Source organism: Cyanistes caeruleus, chromosome 28 (genome assembly GCF_971803275.1).
Source record: "Cyanistes caeruleus chromosome 28, bCyaCae1.hap1.1, whole genome shotgun sequence".
Lineage (NCBI taxonomy): Eukaryota > Metazoa > Chordata > Aves > Passeriformes > Paridae > Cyanistes > Cyanistes caeruleus.
The window spans coordinates 4,516,827-4,535,517 of record NC_141728.1 but is presented as its reverse complement, the minus strand read 5'-3'; the positions used below and the strand labels follow the sequence as shown (position 1 = coordinate 4,535,517).

Genomic DNA, 18,691 nt, shown 5'->3' with positions numbered 1-18,691 from the left:
CTTTTGGCACACAGGGACAGGCTGCTCCTTCCCCCTTAAGTTTCCTTTTTTGAGGTGTGTCCATCCTTCCTGGACCCCTTTGTTTTTAAGGGCTGTTTCCCTTACAAAAATCAGTGCCTGATTCAGTTCTCCCCAAATTGCATCCTGAGTTGGCCAAAGTCTGCCCTCCATAATTCCAGTGTAGAAGTTTTGTTGCTGCCCCTCCTTCTGTCCCAGAATATTGAAAACTCGATTATTCCATGGTCACTGTACCCCAGGCAGCCTCTGACCACCACATCTCCCAGCAGCCCTTCTCTGTCTGTGAACAGCAGGAGACACAGCTTTCCTTGGCACTGGGAGTGTGCCCAAAATTCCCTAAAATCAAAACTGCTCAGCACCAATGCAGCATTGAGAAGCAGCATTCTTGATGTGGCCGGATGCTCGGGGGGACAGCTCCTCCCAAAGCTGGGCATGCTGAGCACAGGGAAGTTTCTGTTTCTGTTCTGTATTTTGCACACCCCCATTCATTGATTGTCCCAGACTAAACAGACATATGGTAATCATGAGCCCAAAATGATGAACATATTTCCCCTCCCCTTTCCACATGCATTCTTCTGTGCTGGGGTCTCTCTGCTGGTCCCTGCTGGGGCTGGAGCCCAATGTTCCAGTGGGCCTGGCTGAGCTGGCAGGACACTGAGGCTGGAGAACTTCCAGTTCCCCTCCTTCCACCATGGGCATTGTGTGGTGTCCATGGGCCAGTGGGTTTGTGTCATGGGGTGACTTTACCTTCAATGTAGCTATAAGATGAGCTGTGGAGATAGACAATAGTGTTCTGAAAAAACTCCTTTAATTCATGACAGAGTATATAGGGAGGAATAAAGTAGTTCAAAGTGTGGATTTTGAGCAAAAACTCTGTTCCAGTGAGGTGCTGGAACAGAGTGAAGTGAAGATTTGAGGCCTTGAGGAGCAATGAGAAAACTTCTGTTTCCAGGGAGGCTCACAGAGACAGATGAAGAGAACTTTTGCCGTTGAATAACTCATCTTTAAAAATGACATCCCTAGACTCATTGACCCATACACACCTCAGAGTGATGTGAAATGGGAGGAGTGAACTGATGACAGGATTTCCAGGCAGCTGGCATCAAAGAAATAGAAAACTATAACGGAAATAGTTTTCTCATGAGAAACCCCATAAATTAGCAGAAGAAGATTTCTGTTTCTCTACAAAGACTGATGAAAAGACTCTAGCAGGAATTGGGACTGTTTTAAACACCAAAGTTCCAAAGTTTTTTGTCCCTATGTTGTTATGTGAACAAGGGAATGGTTAGATAGTGGGGGATAAAGGAGTTTTCTGGAGGTTTATTCTGGTTTTCTTATTCTTGTAGTTTTGTTAATAAACTTTCTTTATTACTTTTAAGTTTTAAGCCTGTTTTGCTCTTGTTCTAATCCATATCTCACAGCAAGAACTAAGGAAGTTTTCTAGTGATTTTTAAGTTACTGCTTTACAACCACAACATTTATTTGGTGCGTTGGCCAGGAAAAAGAAATTGGCAAATCTAAACCACTACAGTTTGGAGAAGGAGCAGTGTGTGCTCACCTGGGGTAGACAATTGATCATCTGGTGACATGAGGTGACAGAGTGGGCTGTGACATCACAGAGTGGGTTCTGTGAGGTCACTGAGCAGCTGTGACATCATGGGCTGTCTCTGTGACATCACAGATCTAGCTGTGACATCACAGGGTGGAGGTCTGACGTCACAGAGCAGACTGTGACATTACAATGTGGCTGTGTGACATCACAGAGTGGTTTGTGACATCAGAGACCAGTTGTGTGACATCACAGAGCAGGCTGTGCGGTCACAGAGCAGGCTGTGACATCACAGGGTGGAGGTCTGACATCATAGAGCAGGCAGTGACTTCACAGAGATGGCTGTGATATCACAGAGCCGGTTGTGACGTCACAGAGCAGACTGTGACATTACAATGTGGCTGTGTGACATCACAGAGTGGTTTGTGACATCAGAGACCAGTTGTGTGACATCACAGAGCAGGCTGTGATGTCGCAGAGCTGGCTGTGACATCACAGATTTGGATCTGATGTCACAGAGCAGGCTGTGATATCACAGGGTGGAGGTCTGACATCACAGAGCACCCTGTGACATCATAGAGCAGCCTGTGACATCATAGAGATGGCTGTGACATCATCGACAAGTTGTGTGATGTCACAGAGCAGGTTGTGACATCACAGGGCTGGCTGTGACATCACTGAACACACTATGACATCATAGACGATTTGTGTGACATCACAGAGCAGGTTGTGACATCACCATATGGATGTGTGACATCACAGAGGGGTTTGTGACATCACAGATCTGGCTGTGACATCACAGAATGCACTGTGTCATCATAGAACATTTCTGTGACATCACAGAGCAGGCTGTGACATCACAGTGTTGGCTATGACATCACAGAGCAGGTTGTGACATCACAGAGGTGGCTTTGACATTACAAGATGGCTGAGGGACATCACAGAGTGGTTTGTGACATCATAGACCAGTTGTGTGATGTCACAGGCCAGGCTGTGACATCAGAGCAGGATGTGACATCACAGAATTCACTGTGACATTACAATGTGGCTGTGTGACATCGCAGAGTGATTAGTGACATCAGAGACCAGTTACGTGACATCACAGAAGAGGCTATGACATCACAGGATGAAGATCTGACATCACAGAAATGTCTGTGACATCACAGATTTGAATGTGACATCATAGAGCTGGCTGTGACGTCACAGAGCAGGCTGTGATATCATAGAGCAAGATGTGACATTACAATGTGGCTGTGTGACATCCCAGAGTGGTTTGTGACATCACAGACCAGTTGTGTGACGTCACAGAACAGGCTGTGACATCACAGGGGGCTGTGTGAGGTCACTGCGTTGGTCACTCTGCCCCAGCCCCCCCTCACACTGACCCCCCCAGAGAAGTCCAACACTGTCCATGCCCAGTGGGGTCCCCTGTCCCCCGCTGTCCCCCCGGTGCTCCTGGAGCCACAGCCTAAGGATGTTGCACAGGATCCAGCCCAGAGCCTGGCACGGGGACAAGGGGCCGGGGCTGTGTGAGCAGGACATCAAGGACATGCATGATCCCGGTCCCTGGGGCCTGGCTTGGGTTCCCCAGGGCAGGAAAGATGTCTGGCAGCTGCAGCAGGCTCACGCCAGGGCCTCCAAGCTGGGGCTGCAGCCCTTGGGCTGTGAGGAGAGGCTGAGGGAGCTGGGCTTGTCCAGCCCGCAGCAGGGAAGGCTCAGGGGCTCCTCATCCCAGCCTGGCACTGCCACCCAGGAGCTGATGGAGAACACAGAGCCAGGCTCTTCACCGGGGGCTGGCCAGAGACAAAAGACAATGGGGGCAAGGGGAAAGAGGGGACAGCAGCCACGACAGCAGGAAACCTTTGTTCCCATGGCCTCAGCCACGTGCTGACATGCTGCCCCCTCCCTGTTCTTTGCCATTTGCCAATCCACACCAAATCAAGCCTTGAACCACCTGCTCTGGGCCTCTTGCTGACACCTTGGGCTCCAGACTTGCTGAGATCCTTTCCCATTCAGCTCTCGGATGATCCTGGGACAATGCTGGTCCCTGTTTGAGACTGGAGCAGAGCAGATGGGACAGGAGCCCTCCAGGGCTGTAGGGCACCTGCAGCTTGTGAGGTGCACGAGCACATCTCATCAGCTGGGTCAGTTGAGTACTTTTAAATAATGTCAAAGTTTTCCCACCAGGAGAGACCACGAATATCCTGGAATTTTACAATGTCAGGAAAAGGAATACTGATTTTCCCCTCAATTTGTGTCACCAATATTCTGTTGTCTCTTATTTCATGTTCTTCCTCATTCAGGAGTTTCCACCTCTCCTGTTTAAATGGCCGTATCTAAGGACATCTCTTAACGACAGCAGCTGCATCTGTGTCCTTCCCATTGCTCCCAGACTTCCTCCTCTAGCTGCACTCCGGGCATTCCAATGGCTCTCAACTGAGTTGCTTCACACTGGGAGCTTCAGGGAGTTGCCCAGTCTTTCAGAACTTCAAATAACTCATCATGAAACATCTTAATTGCATTTATGGCTCTTCCAATTCTCTTTGTCTTTATCTAAAAATGTTCCTGTATGGATATCCCTGGTGGATAGTGGGCACGTCAGATGCTGCTGGGTTGTCTCACATTGCTGAGGGAAGAGTTTTGATGTTTTTCAAATGGTATCACGTTTCCATTTTTTCTGTTGGCCATGAAGAGAAACTTGCTGTGCCTCTGAGTGTCCCCAGTTGCTGAGCCCCAAAGGACACAAAGGCGCTGAGTTGTGGTTCCCAGTGCAGTGGTGGCACTTGGAGCTCCCTCCATAGGCACAGCAGAGCTGCCGTGTCCCACAGAGTCCCTGGCAATGCAGGGATGAAGGGAACAGGCCAGGCTGTGGGGATCAGGGCCAGGGCACGGCCAGGGATTTGGGCTGGTTGTGAGGCCAGGGCAGGACGCGGCCCTTGGCCTTGCTGAACCTCATCCAATTGTCCTGGGCCCATGGCTCCAGCCTGCCCAGATCCCTCTGCAGAGCTTCCTGCCCTCCAGCACAGCCACACTCCCAGCCAGATTGGGCTCCCCTGGCAGCTACCTGAGGGGGCCCTGGGTGCCCTGGGCCAGAGCAGCAATAAAGAGATTGAACTGAGCTGGCCCCAGCCCTGAGCCCTGGGGACACCCCTGGATGTGGCTCCATTCCTCAGCTGCTCTGGGGGCCAGGCCTTGGATGAGAGCCCAGCCCTGAGAGGGGGGGCTTTAGGGACAAAGGCTGATGGATTGACAGCCATCAAGGGACTTGATTTTCAGATCTGTTCAGAGTGATTTAGGAGGTGCTCAGGATCAATATCAACTGGAGATTGCTGATATCAATCTATAAACAGAAAGCTAAATAGGATAAGAAAAACCTCAGCCGTATTAATAATACAGTATATTCTGTTTGAATACACTTCTGAAATCTGTATAATTAACCATAGAAGAACTGAAGACTTATTGAATTATTCCCAGGGAATTGTCTTGTCAGAGCAATTTGAAATCTTAATGAGTTTTTGGGACTGAATTCCTGGACTGAAGAGCTGAAGACGGAACAAGCCTCTGGAGAAGTAAAACTCATCAGGGAACCTCCCTCCAAGTTGCTGAGGATCCATCCTCAGCAGAGCAGGAATGAACAGATCCCAGGCTTTCCAGGCTGCTGAAGAGCTGTGAGCTCACGTGCAGTCCCAGGGGCTCCTTGGTGACATCCCAGGGCTCCTTCATCTTCCTGAGGGTCGTGAGGTGACAGTCCCAGGACTCCAGGGTGACAACAGAGGTGTCTCCACGCTGCCAAGGAGCCAATTTGTCACAGGCAGTGACAGGAGTCCAGTGGTGACATCCCTGTGCTGCTACAGAACAGTGAGGTCACAGACACTGCCAGGGGCTCCAGGGTGACATCCCAGCAGTGCCCAGGCTGCCAAAGAGCCGGGATGTCACAGACACTGCCAGGGGCTCCAGGGTGACATCCCAGCAGTGCCCAGGCTGCCAAAGAGCCGGGATGTCACCGACACTGCCAGGGGCTCCTGTCATGGGCACAGTGGGAGTTTCAGGCAAAGGTTATTAGAGAAGCTGCTGTTGGGTCACCAGGTGCAGAAAGGACCCCCAACACCCCAATTACACCCCAAGATCCCCCAAGCCAGGACCCCCAGGATTTCTCAACTCCTTCTGTGAGAGGAGCCTGGGAGTGCCTGGATCAAGTCCCAGCCCCAGGATTTGTAAAGGATTTCTGTGTAAAGGATTATACAGGTGGAATTGAACCTTTGTACAACTTTGTCTCTCAAAATGAACAGCAAAGCTGAAGTATTTATATACATATAGATAAGATTGATAAGGATTATGACTCAACAACAGGGTCTTAATCAGAATTATTTACTCCACTGTATAGTGGCTTTAACATCTATTTTAACATAGTGCCCTAGGAAAGAAAAAACACTGAGATGAAAGAGGCCCTCAGGCTCCTGAGCTGGACAGAGCTGACCCAGGGGTTTGGACAGTTCAGAGCCTTCATCCCTGAAGACCCCTCAGTGACCACCAGAGTGAACTGTGCATGCCCAGAGGGGCATGGATCTCATTACCATATGGAATGGAAATGGGAGGGGTCAAGAGATGAATATGCATGAAGCAAATTGTGCAATCCTATTCATATGTAATACCTTGGGGGATAAATAGAGAATGTACACCTTGTGATGTTTGCACACGTCTTTGGAGGATCAATCCCCCGTGTGCTTGGGCACCTGTCAATAATAAATAATCAAACCTACTTTAAATACTGCAGTTTTAGAGTCTTTCCATGTGTCAGGTTTGGGGAGCCAGGCAGGAGTCCTCTCTATCCCCCTGTAGGAGCACACGGGGGATGGACTCCCCAAGGCGCGCCCCGGGATCTTCTCGGGGTACTCCTCAACTGGTGCGCTCAGCACAGGGATAGACGAGGAACCTGCTGCCCGTGGATCAAAGGGTTTGTATTATAATCCAGCCTCGGGGGGTCTGGACTAAAGGGCTGCTGCTGCTGAGCCGCAGGGAGACGTCCCTGCGCGTAGCCTCGTCCCTGCTGGGGTAAGGTGGGCTTGCAAGTGACCATGGGTCAGTGAGCGGTGCAGGGACCGCTTGGGCTGATTGCGCGGCCGGCAGGAGGGGACCGGCTGGGGCCGGCAAAGGGGGGTTCATTGACCAAAGGGATTGGCCACTGGCAGTTCTGGGGGTGGCTGGAACGAACCCCTGTGTTAATGCTGCTGTTTGGTGAAGTGTGTTATGTCCAGAATTTTGGTTCTGTGTGAGTGACTGAGACAGTGGCTGAGACGTGGTTAGGACAATTACGAATGTAGAGTGTGACTCAAAGACTGTAGTTTTGGGTTTTTCTCTCTTTCACTGTAAGTTTTTTAGCAGTCATTTTGTATTTTCCCAGAGCTTTTAGTGATTTGTGTGTATTTCTGTAGCAATACTGCTCTCTTGTGTCAAAAGTTATAATCCCAGCACACTGGTAACTTTCCTTCACTTTCTATGTTGGATACGCTGGGTGTTCAATCTTATTAGTCATAACAAGTGATGGAAGGGCTGAAAGAACACTCCAAGCCTGGCAAGGCAAATTAAAGGACTACCTCTGGCCCAGAGGTTTGGCCTGGACCCTTGGGAGTTTGTAAACCCAGGGCAACACTGGACAGACAGAGGGAACGAGCAGGTGTTATTAGAGGGAATTTATCAAACTTCTGCCGGAAAGATCACAGCTTTGGATTGGGAACAGCCCTCTCCTAAAGATCTGGAAATGCCAGAAGGGACAGAAGGGATGCCAGGAATAGTGTGTATTTGTGCTCTTGGGGTGTTTCATTCACAACAGGGACAACATTTTGCGTGGGTATTATTCCAGTGTAAGGTTTGTGCACCACGCTGGCACTGCTCTTCTGCCCAACAGCCGAGGGGGTGCCCGCAGTGTGAGCGAGGACAGGTTGGTCGTGAGCCTGAGATCTTAAAGCTTGTGTGTGGAAGGACCCATTTTGTGCCTCAGACTTGGGTTGTGAACAAAGAAGAGGGGGAAAAGACTCTGAGAAATTGTGAGGAAAAATTTAGATCAAAATGGGATAAGATGAGAAGAAGATAATGGGGGCAGAACAGAGCAAAGAAGTAGCAAGGGCCAGCCCACTGGGATGTGTCTTACCACATTGGAAAGAAATCACAAGCCCTGGGGGCACTGAGAACAAAAAGAGTTCAATAAAATATTGTTCTCACTGGTGGCTGTTGGATCGCCTGGATGACGGTGCAAGGTGGCCCCCAGTAGCACAGCAGAGTACAACGCCCTGCTGCAGTTCATGCTTTTCCTAAGACACCAGGGGAAGTGGGATGAGCTTTTGGGCTGTGATATGTTTTTCTCCCTCTGGGATAACCCTGAATGGCAGAGGGACTGTGGGATCAAAGCCCCCTCTGATCCTTTGGTGTTGGCCCTTGAGAAAGAAAATCAGGCCGACAAAGGGAAGCTCAAACGGTGCTGTTGGAGCTGCAGCCTCGGCCAGAGGTGCATCAGGCTGAGTAAGGCCTATCCAGCAGCAGCCCAGCAAGAACAGAACTGTACTCATTTAATCAGCCCTCCCTTTAGGAGGCAGCAGGAGGAAGAGGTGCACTTGGAAGCTCCATTTGCCCCTCTGCCCCTCCACACCTGCAAGCTCCATTTCCCCTCCACCTCCTCCCGACAGCTTTAAGGGGGCATCAGCCCCAACACCCCCAGGTAGCCCGATTGCATCCCGGCACAGAAAGCAGGTACTACAGGCACCCTTGTGGGAAGCAATAGGACCAGAAGGGACAATGGTAGTTAAGGAACCCTTTTCTCCTCTTGACACAGAGGCCTGAGAAAAGGTCACAAAGAATTATCAGAGTGACCCAAAAAACACTGCCAATGTTTACGATATATACTCAAACAACATAACCCAGATTGAAGGGACACACAATTGTTATTAGATGCATTAACCAAAACTGAGAAACAATTGGTTCTAAAACCAGCAGGGGACCTGGCAAAGGACCATTAGAAAACATTACAAACGGATGGAAAAGAATACTTTCCTCTCCAGGACCCACAATGGGATCCAAATCAGTCGAGCTGAAGGAGAAAGTCAGAAAGCTGCCAGGAGTGGAGAGTGAAGGGAGTGGAGAGGGCTGGACCTAAAACCATGAACTGGGCAGCCTTATATGCAATCAAACAAGGTCCCTGGGAATCTCGCTGGGAATTCCCAGATCCTTGGGAGGACGCGATGCACAGACACACACCACTGGAGCTGGGCTCTGAAGTAGGAATACAGCAGCTAGTTCATCTATTTCTGGAACAATCCACGGGGGACATGAGGTGTAAACTCCAAAAGCTTTGGGGGGCAGATGGGTGAAACTTAGAAGCCTTATAGGAAAAGGCGTGGAGAGTTTTCAGCAATTGAGAAGAGGGATATAAGCAAGAAATGAAGAAGCTAGTAGCAGTGGTACAGGAGGAAGGAAAAGGGAAAGGAAGGGATGGACAAGGACCACCCAAACGAGGCCCATCTCGACTGGGTAGAGCCCAATGTGTGTACTGTGGAGAATTTGGTCACTGGAAAAATGAGTGTCCAAAGTGGAAGTGAGATGGCCAAAAGAAAGAAGGGAAAGGAGGGGTGGTTGCAGTCACACATCCACAAGAAGATTGAAGGGGACCCGGGGAGTCCACCCCAACAGACCCACTGGTAATAAAAATGAAACTTGAGAAAGAAGAAAAAGAAGTAGAATTTTTGGTAGACACTGGAGCAACATACTTGGTGTTAAATAAGGCCTTGATAGCTGTGAGTTATGAGAATTATGTTATGGTCAAAGGGTGTGGTAGTTTGGCATTTAGGGAAAGAAGTGGGAAACACCCACAGCAGTGATTCCTCTGAGAGAGGCTGTGGGGAGTTCCTTCTGTGCTTGAGATCAAGCCAAGAGCTGGCCAGTTCTGACAACTGACAGCATTCTGCACCACTGAAAAGTAACTTCACCTTTGTGAATGCCACCTTTTAAACACCCAAGGCCAGGAACTGGTCTCTTTCTTTGCAGCCTTGAAAGGCAGCAGAGCTGTGGTGTGGCTGGCCCCGCTCCCCCGTGGCCTGTGCGGCCTGGGGGGGCCTGGGCCGGAGCCCAGCTGCTCCCGGGGGGAGATGGAGACTGCGGGATCCCCCCCAGGCCAGGCCAGGCTCTGCTGCGCTGCTGGCTTTCCCGGGAAGCCCTCCGGGTCCCGTTCCAGCGGGGTGGCCAAAGCCCTTCCCAGGGGAGCCCCCGGCCCCCAGGCTGGGCCAGGCCACGGCTGATGACACTCGCCAACACCCCCCCTGCCCCCCGGCCCGCACAGACAGCTCCTGAGAGCTGGCACCAGCCACACCTGAAATCCCACACCACCACTGCCTGCCATGGCTTGGGACACATTTAACCCTTGCACTACACACAGGAGACCTGCAGACTTTAATCCTCTCTCCAGGAAAAGAAAAGAACCAAGTGACACAGAAAAACACAGCGTGAAATATCAAGGTCAGTAAAAGAAGGAATCAAGCCTCAGATGGAAGGAGAATGAGGAGATGCTCTAATAAGCTGAAATATTCTTTTGGTAGAGCCATGGAGATGAATAATAATGCTCTGAAAAATAACTCCTTTAATTCATGAAAGAGTATTGGGGATTGAAGTATTCAAGCTGTAGATCTGGGCAAAGGTATCCATTGATGAAGCCAAGCCGATGGTGGAGTAGCTGTGATCCCATGAGAGCTTGAACAGAGAGAGAGGGAGATGGGAGCTGATGAAGACCCTTTGCTTCCACGGAGAGAAGAAGAAAACCTCTATTCTCACAGATGAAGACAACCTTTGCCTTTGAATAACTCATCCTTGAAATATACCCCTTAGCTCATGGCCCATGAACACACCTCTGAGTGGTGTGAAAATGGGAGGAGAGGGCAGAGATTGTGCCTGGGTGACTGACTGGGTGATTTGTAGAAATTAAAATTGATGAGAAATCTGTTTCTTGTGGAGAACTCTCCATGGTGTGACAAGAGAAAACTCCTCTCCCAGCACAGACTGATGAAAAGACTATTGTATAGTTGGCACTGCTTTAACATCCCAGGTTTTGTCTCTGCCGTGTCACTTGGGAAAGGAAAAGTTGGGTGTGGGGAGAGGAAAGGTTTCTGGAGGTTTTATTCTTGATTCTTATTCTTGTAGTCTTGTTCTTAAAGTATTTTTATTCCTTTTAAGTTTTAAGCCTGTTCTGCCCGTCTGCTAATCCATATCTCGGAGCAAGAAAGAAGGAAGTACTCTGGTGATTTTATCTGGAGCTAAACCCACCACACTCAGCCACTCCTGACAGGACTTGTGCTCCAGACCTCTCAGCAGCCTTGTTGCCCTTCTCTGGACACGCTCCAGCCCCTCCATGGCCTTCCTCAATTGGGGGCCCAGGACTGGACACAGCACTCGAGGTGTGGCCTCAGCAGTGCCCAGCACAGGGGAAGAATCCCTGCCCTGCTCCTGCTGGCCACACCATTCCTGATGCAGGCCAGGGGCCATTGGCCTTCTTGGCCACCTGGGCACACTGCTGCCTCATGTCCAGCCTGCTGTCCATCAGTGCCCCAGCTCCCTTTCTGCCTGGCCGCTGTCCAGCCACTCTGGCCCCAGCCTGGAGCACTGCAGGCCTTGTTGTGGCCAAAGTGCAGGAGCCGGCACTTGGTCTTGTTCAACCTCACCTTGTTGGCTTTGGGCCCTGCATCCAGCCTGTCCAGCTCCCTCTGCAGAGCCCTCCTGCCCTCCAGCACATCCACACTCTCAGCCAGCTTGGTGTCAGAATGGTTCCATGAGGCCCTGCAGTGTCACAATGGTCTCCACAGTTCCATGACGCTCCGTGGAGTCACAGTGGATCCTTGGTGCTTTGGGCCCTGCAGTGTTGGGGGGGGTGAGCGTGGAAACCATGGCATAAATCCACACTGTGATGTCTGAATCAATGATTCCTAGGTGCACAATGATGCCCTGAGCAGTGGTACTAGACCTCCCCACAAGAAGAGCACTCATTCCCTCACCCACTGGACCAAAAGCATCCAAAGGAACCCTGTGCATCCTGCAACAGTCCAACACACCTCTGTCCGCCATGCAGACATCAAGGCCTGCTGAGCTGGAGGTGCTGGCTATGAGCTGGCCAAGCAGACCTCCATCCAGACCATCCAGACCATCAATGCAGACACTGAAATCCACGCTGGCTGGCTCTGACCCCTCGGCCATCCTGGAGGTGCCCTGTGATGGCACTCAAGGTGATCTGTTCCAAAACCTCACCAGGCACTGAGCTCAGGCTGACAGGCCTAGAGTTGCCCAGATCCTCCTTCCAGCCCTTCTTGGGGATGGGGTCACTCTGGCTAATCCAGTCCTCTGGGGCTTCCCTGGTCAGCCGGGACTGATAGTAAATGATGGAGACCAGCATGGGGAGCTCATCCACCAGCTCCCTCATGCCCCTAGCATGGATCCCATCTGGTATCACAGACACCTGTGAGCATCTGAGTGGCTCAGCAGGTCCCCAGCTGCTTCCTCCTGGATTACAGGGCGTCTGTTCTGCTCCCTGTGCCATCTACCAACTCAGGAGAACACTTGTCCTGAGGGCAACCTGTCTTATTGTTGAAAAGTGAGGCAAAGAAGGGCTTAAGTATCTCAGCCTGTTCCTCATCTTTGATAACCTCATCCCCCCAATAAGGAATGGAGGTTGTCCTTACCTCTCCTTTTGCCATTCAGGTATTTATAAAAACATATTTATTATCCTTCACGGAAGAAGCCAGTTTAAGCTCTAATTGCGCTTTCACCGCTCTACTTTTCTTTCTGCAGCATCTAACAACATCCTTAAACATTTCCTGAGTTGCCTGTCCCTCGGTCCAAGGGTGATGGACTCTCATCTTTTCCTGAGTTCCTGGAAAAAGTTCCATGCCCAGCCAGGCCAGGCATTTTCCTCACTAGCTCACTTTTTTGACACACAAGGACAGGCTGCTCCTGATCCTTTGGGATGTTTAGTCTGGAAATGTGTCCATCCTTCCTCGACCTCTTTGTTTTTAACAGCTGTTTCCTTTAAAAAAATCAGTACCTGATTCAATATTCCCCAAATCTGCACCCTGAATTGGCCAAAGTGTGCCCTCCGTAATTCCAGTGTAGAAGTTTTGTTGCTGCCCCTCCTTCTGTCCCAGAATATTGAAAACTCGATTATTCCATGGTCACTGTACCCCAGGCAGCCTCTGACCACCACATCTCCCAGCAGCCCTGCTCTGTTTGTGAACAGCGGGAGACACAGCTTTCCTTGGCACTGGGAGTGGGCCCAAAATTCCCTAAAATCAAAACTGCTCAGCACCAATGCAGCATTGAGAAGCAGCATTCTTGATGTGGCTGGATGCTCGGGGGGACAGCTCCTCTGAGTGGTGTGAAAATGGGAGGAGAGGGAAGAGTTTGTGCCCGAGTGACTGCCATTTGTAGAAATGAAAAGGCATGAGAAAACTGTTTCTTGTGGAGAACTCTCCATGGCATGACAAGAGAAAACTCCTCTCCCTGCACAGACTGATGAAAAGACTATTGTATAGTTGGCACTGCTTTAACATCCAAGGTTTTGTCTCTGCCGTGTCACTTGGGAAAGGAAAAGTTGGGTCTGGGGGGAGGAAAGGTTTCTGGAGATTTTATTCTTGTTTCTTTTTCTTGTAGACCTGACCATAAAGTATTTTTATTCCTTTTGAGTTTTAAGCCTGTTTTGCTCTTCTCCTAATCCCTATCTCACAGCAAGAAAGAAGGAAGCACTCTGGTGATTTTAGCTAGAGCTAAAACCCACCACACTCAGGCACTCCTGACAGGACTTGTGCTCCAGAACCCTCAGCAGCCTTGTTGCCCTTCTCTGGACATGCTCCAGCCCCTCCATGGCCTTCCTCAATTGGGGGCCCAGCACTGGACACAGCACTCGAGGTGTGGCCTCAGCAGTGCCCAGCACAGGGGAAGAATCCCTGCCCTGCTCCTGCTGGCCACCCCATTCCTGATCCAGGCCAGGGGCCATTGGCCTTCTTGGCCACCTGGGCACACTGCTGCCTCATGTCCAGCCTGCTGTCCATCAGTGCCCCAGCTCCCTTTCTGCCTGGCCTCTGTCCAGCCACTCTGTCCCCAGCCTGGAGCACTGCAGGCCTTGTTGTGGCCAAAGTGCAGGAGCCGGCACTTGGTCTTGTTCAACCTCACCTTGTTGGCTTTGGGCCCTGCATCCAGCCTGTCCAGGGCCCTCTGCAGAGCCCTCCTGCCCTCCAGCACATCCACACTCCCAGCCAGCTTGGTGTCAGAATGGTTCCATGAGGCCCTGCAGTGTCACAATGGTCTCCACGGTTCCATGACACTCCGTGGAGTCACAGTGGATCCTTGGTTCTTTGGGCCCTGCAGTGTCACAGTGGATCCTTGGTGCTTTGGGCCCCAATTGGATGATGATTTTGTGAACCCTGCCTTTTACCCTCCCCAGGATATCTCTGATTAGCTGATGCTTTGGACCCTCCCTTTGAACCGCCTCCCTATTTCAGCTGTTGCATGCTCGCATTTTCTGTCTTTTTCCCCCAACATTCCCCAGAGCAATAAATCCTCTATTATCCCATGCAAAAGACCTCCCTCTTGTCCTTGCCTCCTCAGAGCACAGACTGACAGCCAAAAGCCGTAGAGTGAGTACTCTAGTCACAGCTGGGCTCATCCTGCTCCTGGGGTGTGACCCACTCCTGTGCAGGCCCGAGTGACAGAGCCAGATCAGCTCCGGTGAGATGCGAGAGCTGGTGCCCAAGGTGTGGCCCTGTGAACGGACCCCACGGACGAACTGTGGATTTTATCCAACAAGTTCTGGCCCTCAGCTGCCTCCGAGTGCAGCAGAGCGGTTTTTCTCCGCTGGCTCTTGGGGGAGGAAGTGATAACCCTCGAGCATCCAGAGGAGCACTTCCCTGAGGAGGACTTCCCTGCAGCCCCTGTCCAGTGGACCAAAGGAGGGTGAGTGTACCCCAAGTTAGGCTGAGGGTGCTCACAAGTTGTGGGAAGGGTGCATTGCTCCCCGGGGGTGCTGGAAGGGGCCATGAACCTACAGGCCAGGATAGTTGGCTGTGGAAAGCACCCTGGCCCTGAGACTGGCCCTGGAACTTTGATCTTTAGTTTGTTAAGTTGTTTCTTTTGCTGAAGGGGAGAGTGGATTTTTGTTGTGCTGGCAGCTTAACATCAAGGAAAATGGGTGTGAAATTATCGGCACAGCAGAGGGGGATCTGTTTTCAAATTTTGGGTACCCTGGAGGGTGGTGTAATAAATAGAATTGATTTGTGTGAAATAATTTGTAACTGTTAGTAAAGTTATTATTAGAAGCAATCTAAAGGATCAGTGTTACAAGGCAGATGCACCACTTTACAGATGTTACATGTTAAAACTGAGGTACAGGATGTAGTTTGGAAGATAAGTGATGTCCCAAGATGAAAATGGCCTTGAGATGGACAAAATTAGAACGACTTTAGGCATTGGGCCTAAAAATCAGTAAATATCAGACTAATGAATAGACTTACATAACAACGCTTAGTATGCACGCACAAACCTGAAAGGTTATCCAAAGGACAATGAGGAAGAGGAGAAGCCTTCACCAAAAGACCACCAAAAGCAGACTGAAGACCCCCTAACAACAAGTGGAGCATGTGCCGTGAAGAATAGTGACGTAAAATCAGAAAAATCAGAAAGAGGAGGAAACTTATGGCAAACATTAATGAATATGTATAAGCATACAGTACACAAGTTTAGCTTGAAGGGCTTTGTTTTGTACGTGAGGCAGGGTGGGAAGCCTCCGTACCCCGGTCAGTTCTGTATGTGAGGTGGGGTAACAAGCCCTCCCCATAACCCGGTTTAGTTTTTGCATATGCTTTAATCATACTTAATTACTAGAAAATAATATATATATAATCGATAATTTTTTACTAAATTGTATTCTTTTACTAAACTATATTCTTTTCTACCAAATTACTATTCAATTTACTAAATGGTATTCATTTTTTATTCAACTGTTATTAGCTCAAGGGACCTAGTTTTCCAAATTCTAATATCATTTGTTATAAATGATTAGCCAGTTTGATTAGTAAAAAGAAGAAATTTATTCTAGAATCAAATTACAATCATGAAAAGGAAACCAGAAGCAAAAATCAGTTTGGGGCTGTGCCAGGTGAACAGCACCAGGTGAGACAGGGAGGAGGCTCTGCAGCACTTCCCCACCGTGCTTCACAAACTGCAACTGTCCCAAGGTGCTTTTTATATGTTTTCAGGCTCTTCTGGGCTCCTTTGGAATACACTGCTTGCCGACAAATATTCATGCTGTTTTGGGCGTATATGTTGTCATTTCATCAGGTTTCTTGGAAATACACTTCTTGCAGGTGAATATTTATGAGTGCATATCGTTCTAATCTTATGGGACGGAGGTTTCTTGGAGATATGCCCCTTGCAGATGAATATTCATGTTGGCCTTGCTGCATGTCACTAGAATCTCGTCAGGGAAGGTTTCCTGGAAATATGCCAGGATTCTTGTCAGACAAGATTATAACTTTAGCCCGATTTTATTCATGGTATGGATCACAGTCCCCCTGCTTTCTTGATGAATTAAAGTAATTTGTGCTTTTAGGATCAATTTAGATACAGTTAACTTTTTTCATAATCAGTATTTACAAGGGATAATTTTTGATAAGATTGGTTATTTTAGTATTTGATTCTTTTGTTTGGGTGCTTAATTGTACATCAATGCAGGTAATGCCTATTGTATCCTGAGCTGTATTTTGGCTGTGCAGTAGCTTCATGCTACTTGTCAAATAGTTGTGTCTGAGCTTTAAATCTTGCCTGAGCTTCAGCAGCTCTGCTCTCTTTCTTTTCTTTCAATTCCGTTCTTTTAGATATTTTGGGTATTCCCTTGGATTGGCCAGTTTTTATTGGAGCTAACTTAGGATCAATGGGCATTGCTGCTATTTGCATGCCTTAGACAACAGAATGGATGAATTGGATAAAACATGGGATGAGACAAGGCAGAAATAATAGCCCCATCATTTTACATCATATTAAAAATCCTCATTTTTTCCACCAATCTTTCCCCAGACAATTCCCCCCAAACAATTGATCCCAGCAAGAAGCTTGAAGGATAGAATTCCATGTTTGAACCGCTACATGTGCCACTTGCTTCATTTCTGCTGCAAGGTTTCTTATGGTTTCTCCATCATCATCTCTTTCTACACAGCATTCAGATTCATTGAACTTTCTGCAGACTCCCCGTTCTTCTGCTAACAAGTAGTCCAAAGCAATTCGCTTCTGATACACAAATGCTTGCATTAGTGAATGCTGTTTAGCTGATAACTCGAGAGCATCAGAGCTATGATTTGATACAATTCCTACCATGGCTTGAAGTCTTCCTAGTCGGTTGAATAGGTAAATTGGGCTCCTGTATCCCCAGCTCCCGTCTTGAGCCCAAGTTGCTGGGCTATTGCCAAGCTCTTATCCTCTCTGCAGGCCACTCATCTTGTCCCCACTTCTGATTCCCTCCTGCTTTTGGAAACTCAAGATTCAGCTCTCTTTTTTCTCTGCCCAGGCTCTCATCTAGGGGTGCTCCTAATAGTTTACTTTTGGACTTTAGGAGCAAAAAGGAGGGTCAAATCATTCCCAGAGTGCAGGATCCTTTCTACCTGCAGGGTAATTCACTGGATGCTTTTTCCCCACATATCCAGTATATTCCATCAGGTGCTTTCCATTGGTCATTTACAGTTTCTGCTTTATCCCAGGAATTCTTTAAGCTTTTGAAGGATCGGTAAGGATTAGCTCCAGGACTTTTGTGCCAACATAATTTGATCTGATCATTCCAATCACAATTTGTCTTTTTTTTTTTTTTGTTTGACTCCAGTATCCAGTGGGGGTTTCTGGTTGCCAGGCTTTGGTGTTGTTCTTTGAATTTACTGTTCAAGTGAATGTGCAAGGAGTATATCCCACTACTTCAGTATATCTTTTTCCTTCCCTGCTGATACAAACTGTTCCAATTATTTGATGATCTAAAACTCACCCTTGGGGTCATTTTAATGTTTTGGAAATTTAGGTATGATTCCATTTTAGAAGTTGCTCTGGAGCTAAGCTCTCACCTTTCCATGGCCATTTCTCAGCTGATTTCAGCCCTCCACAAATCCAGCAATTAGATCATCAGAATTCTGTAGCCAGAATTCCCTGTGCTAAGGACATCTTCCACTCACACAGCAAGGCAAGTGAAGGGGAAAGTGCAATCTCTCTTTCCTGGAAGGTGTTCAGCTTTGAACAAACTAGTTTTGCTGAAGATGAGCCCAGGCAGTGGTGACTTAGAGCATTTGATCCAACTCCCAGAGTATCCTCACATCTGTTTGGACACAATTTCTCTTTGTTTTTTCATTGTGAATGCTTTCTCCTGCCCCGCTGCCTCCTGCTTGGAGTTGTACGCGCAGCAGAGTCCCAGAGTTTTCTCAGCAGGCCTGTGCAGCGAGTTCTGAGCCAACGTGTGGCTCTGCTGCCATCCCAAAGCTGCGCTTTCCTTGCCCAGCCTGAGCGCAAGTGGGGCATGTGCTGGGCGTGGCTGGAGATTTTCATCACCAAAATCCTCCAGCATCATGGCATTTCCATCTGCCCATTGCTTTGGAGAGCACAAATCACAAACCACCCATCTCAGCTGATAAATGTCATTGCTTGCAGATTGCTGCAGCCGCACAGCTGAGCTACAAATACACATGAATCCATTTCAGTTGAAAAATGTCATTTATTACAAATTGCTACACCTGCGCTGACAATACACAACTATCAAAATCTCCATTAAGTTTAAAAAAAGTCATTTATTATATTAGCACAACCGTGCCACGTAAAAATACACAAATACCAACTTCAGTTAGCAAAAACGTAACTTACTGCTAACCTCTACAAGTCAATATTGACAAAAATGAATGAGATGTTTAACAGCTTAATTTATTACAGATTACTACAAGATTACAGCCCATATAGAAATACAAAAATATCAGTGTCCCCTTCTAAATAACCCTGTACTAAGAATTCGATAGATAGAATTATATAACTATACCTCGTCATACATGTTTAAATAGAACTAAATACCTCTAGATATACGTA

At 48.6% G+C, this 18,691-nt stretch overlaps 1 protein-coding gene across 1 annotated transcript in view; it reads left to right on the top strand.

The window, feature by feature from the left end:
- Nucleotides 1-18,691, top strand: part of LOC147649085 (uncharacterized) — a 119,036-nt gene that overhangs the window by 22,309 nt on the left and 78,036 nt on the right. The window lies entirely within an intron of this gene.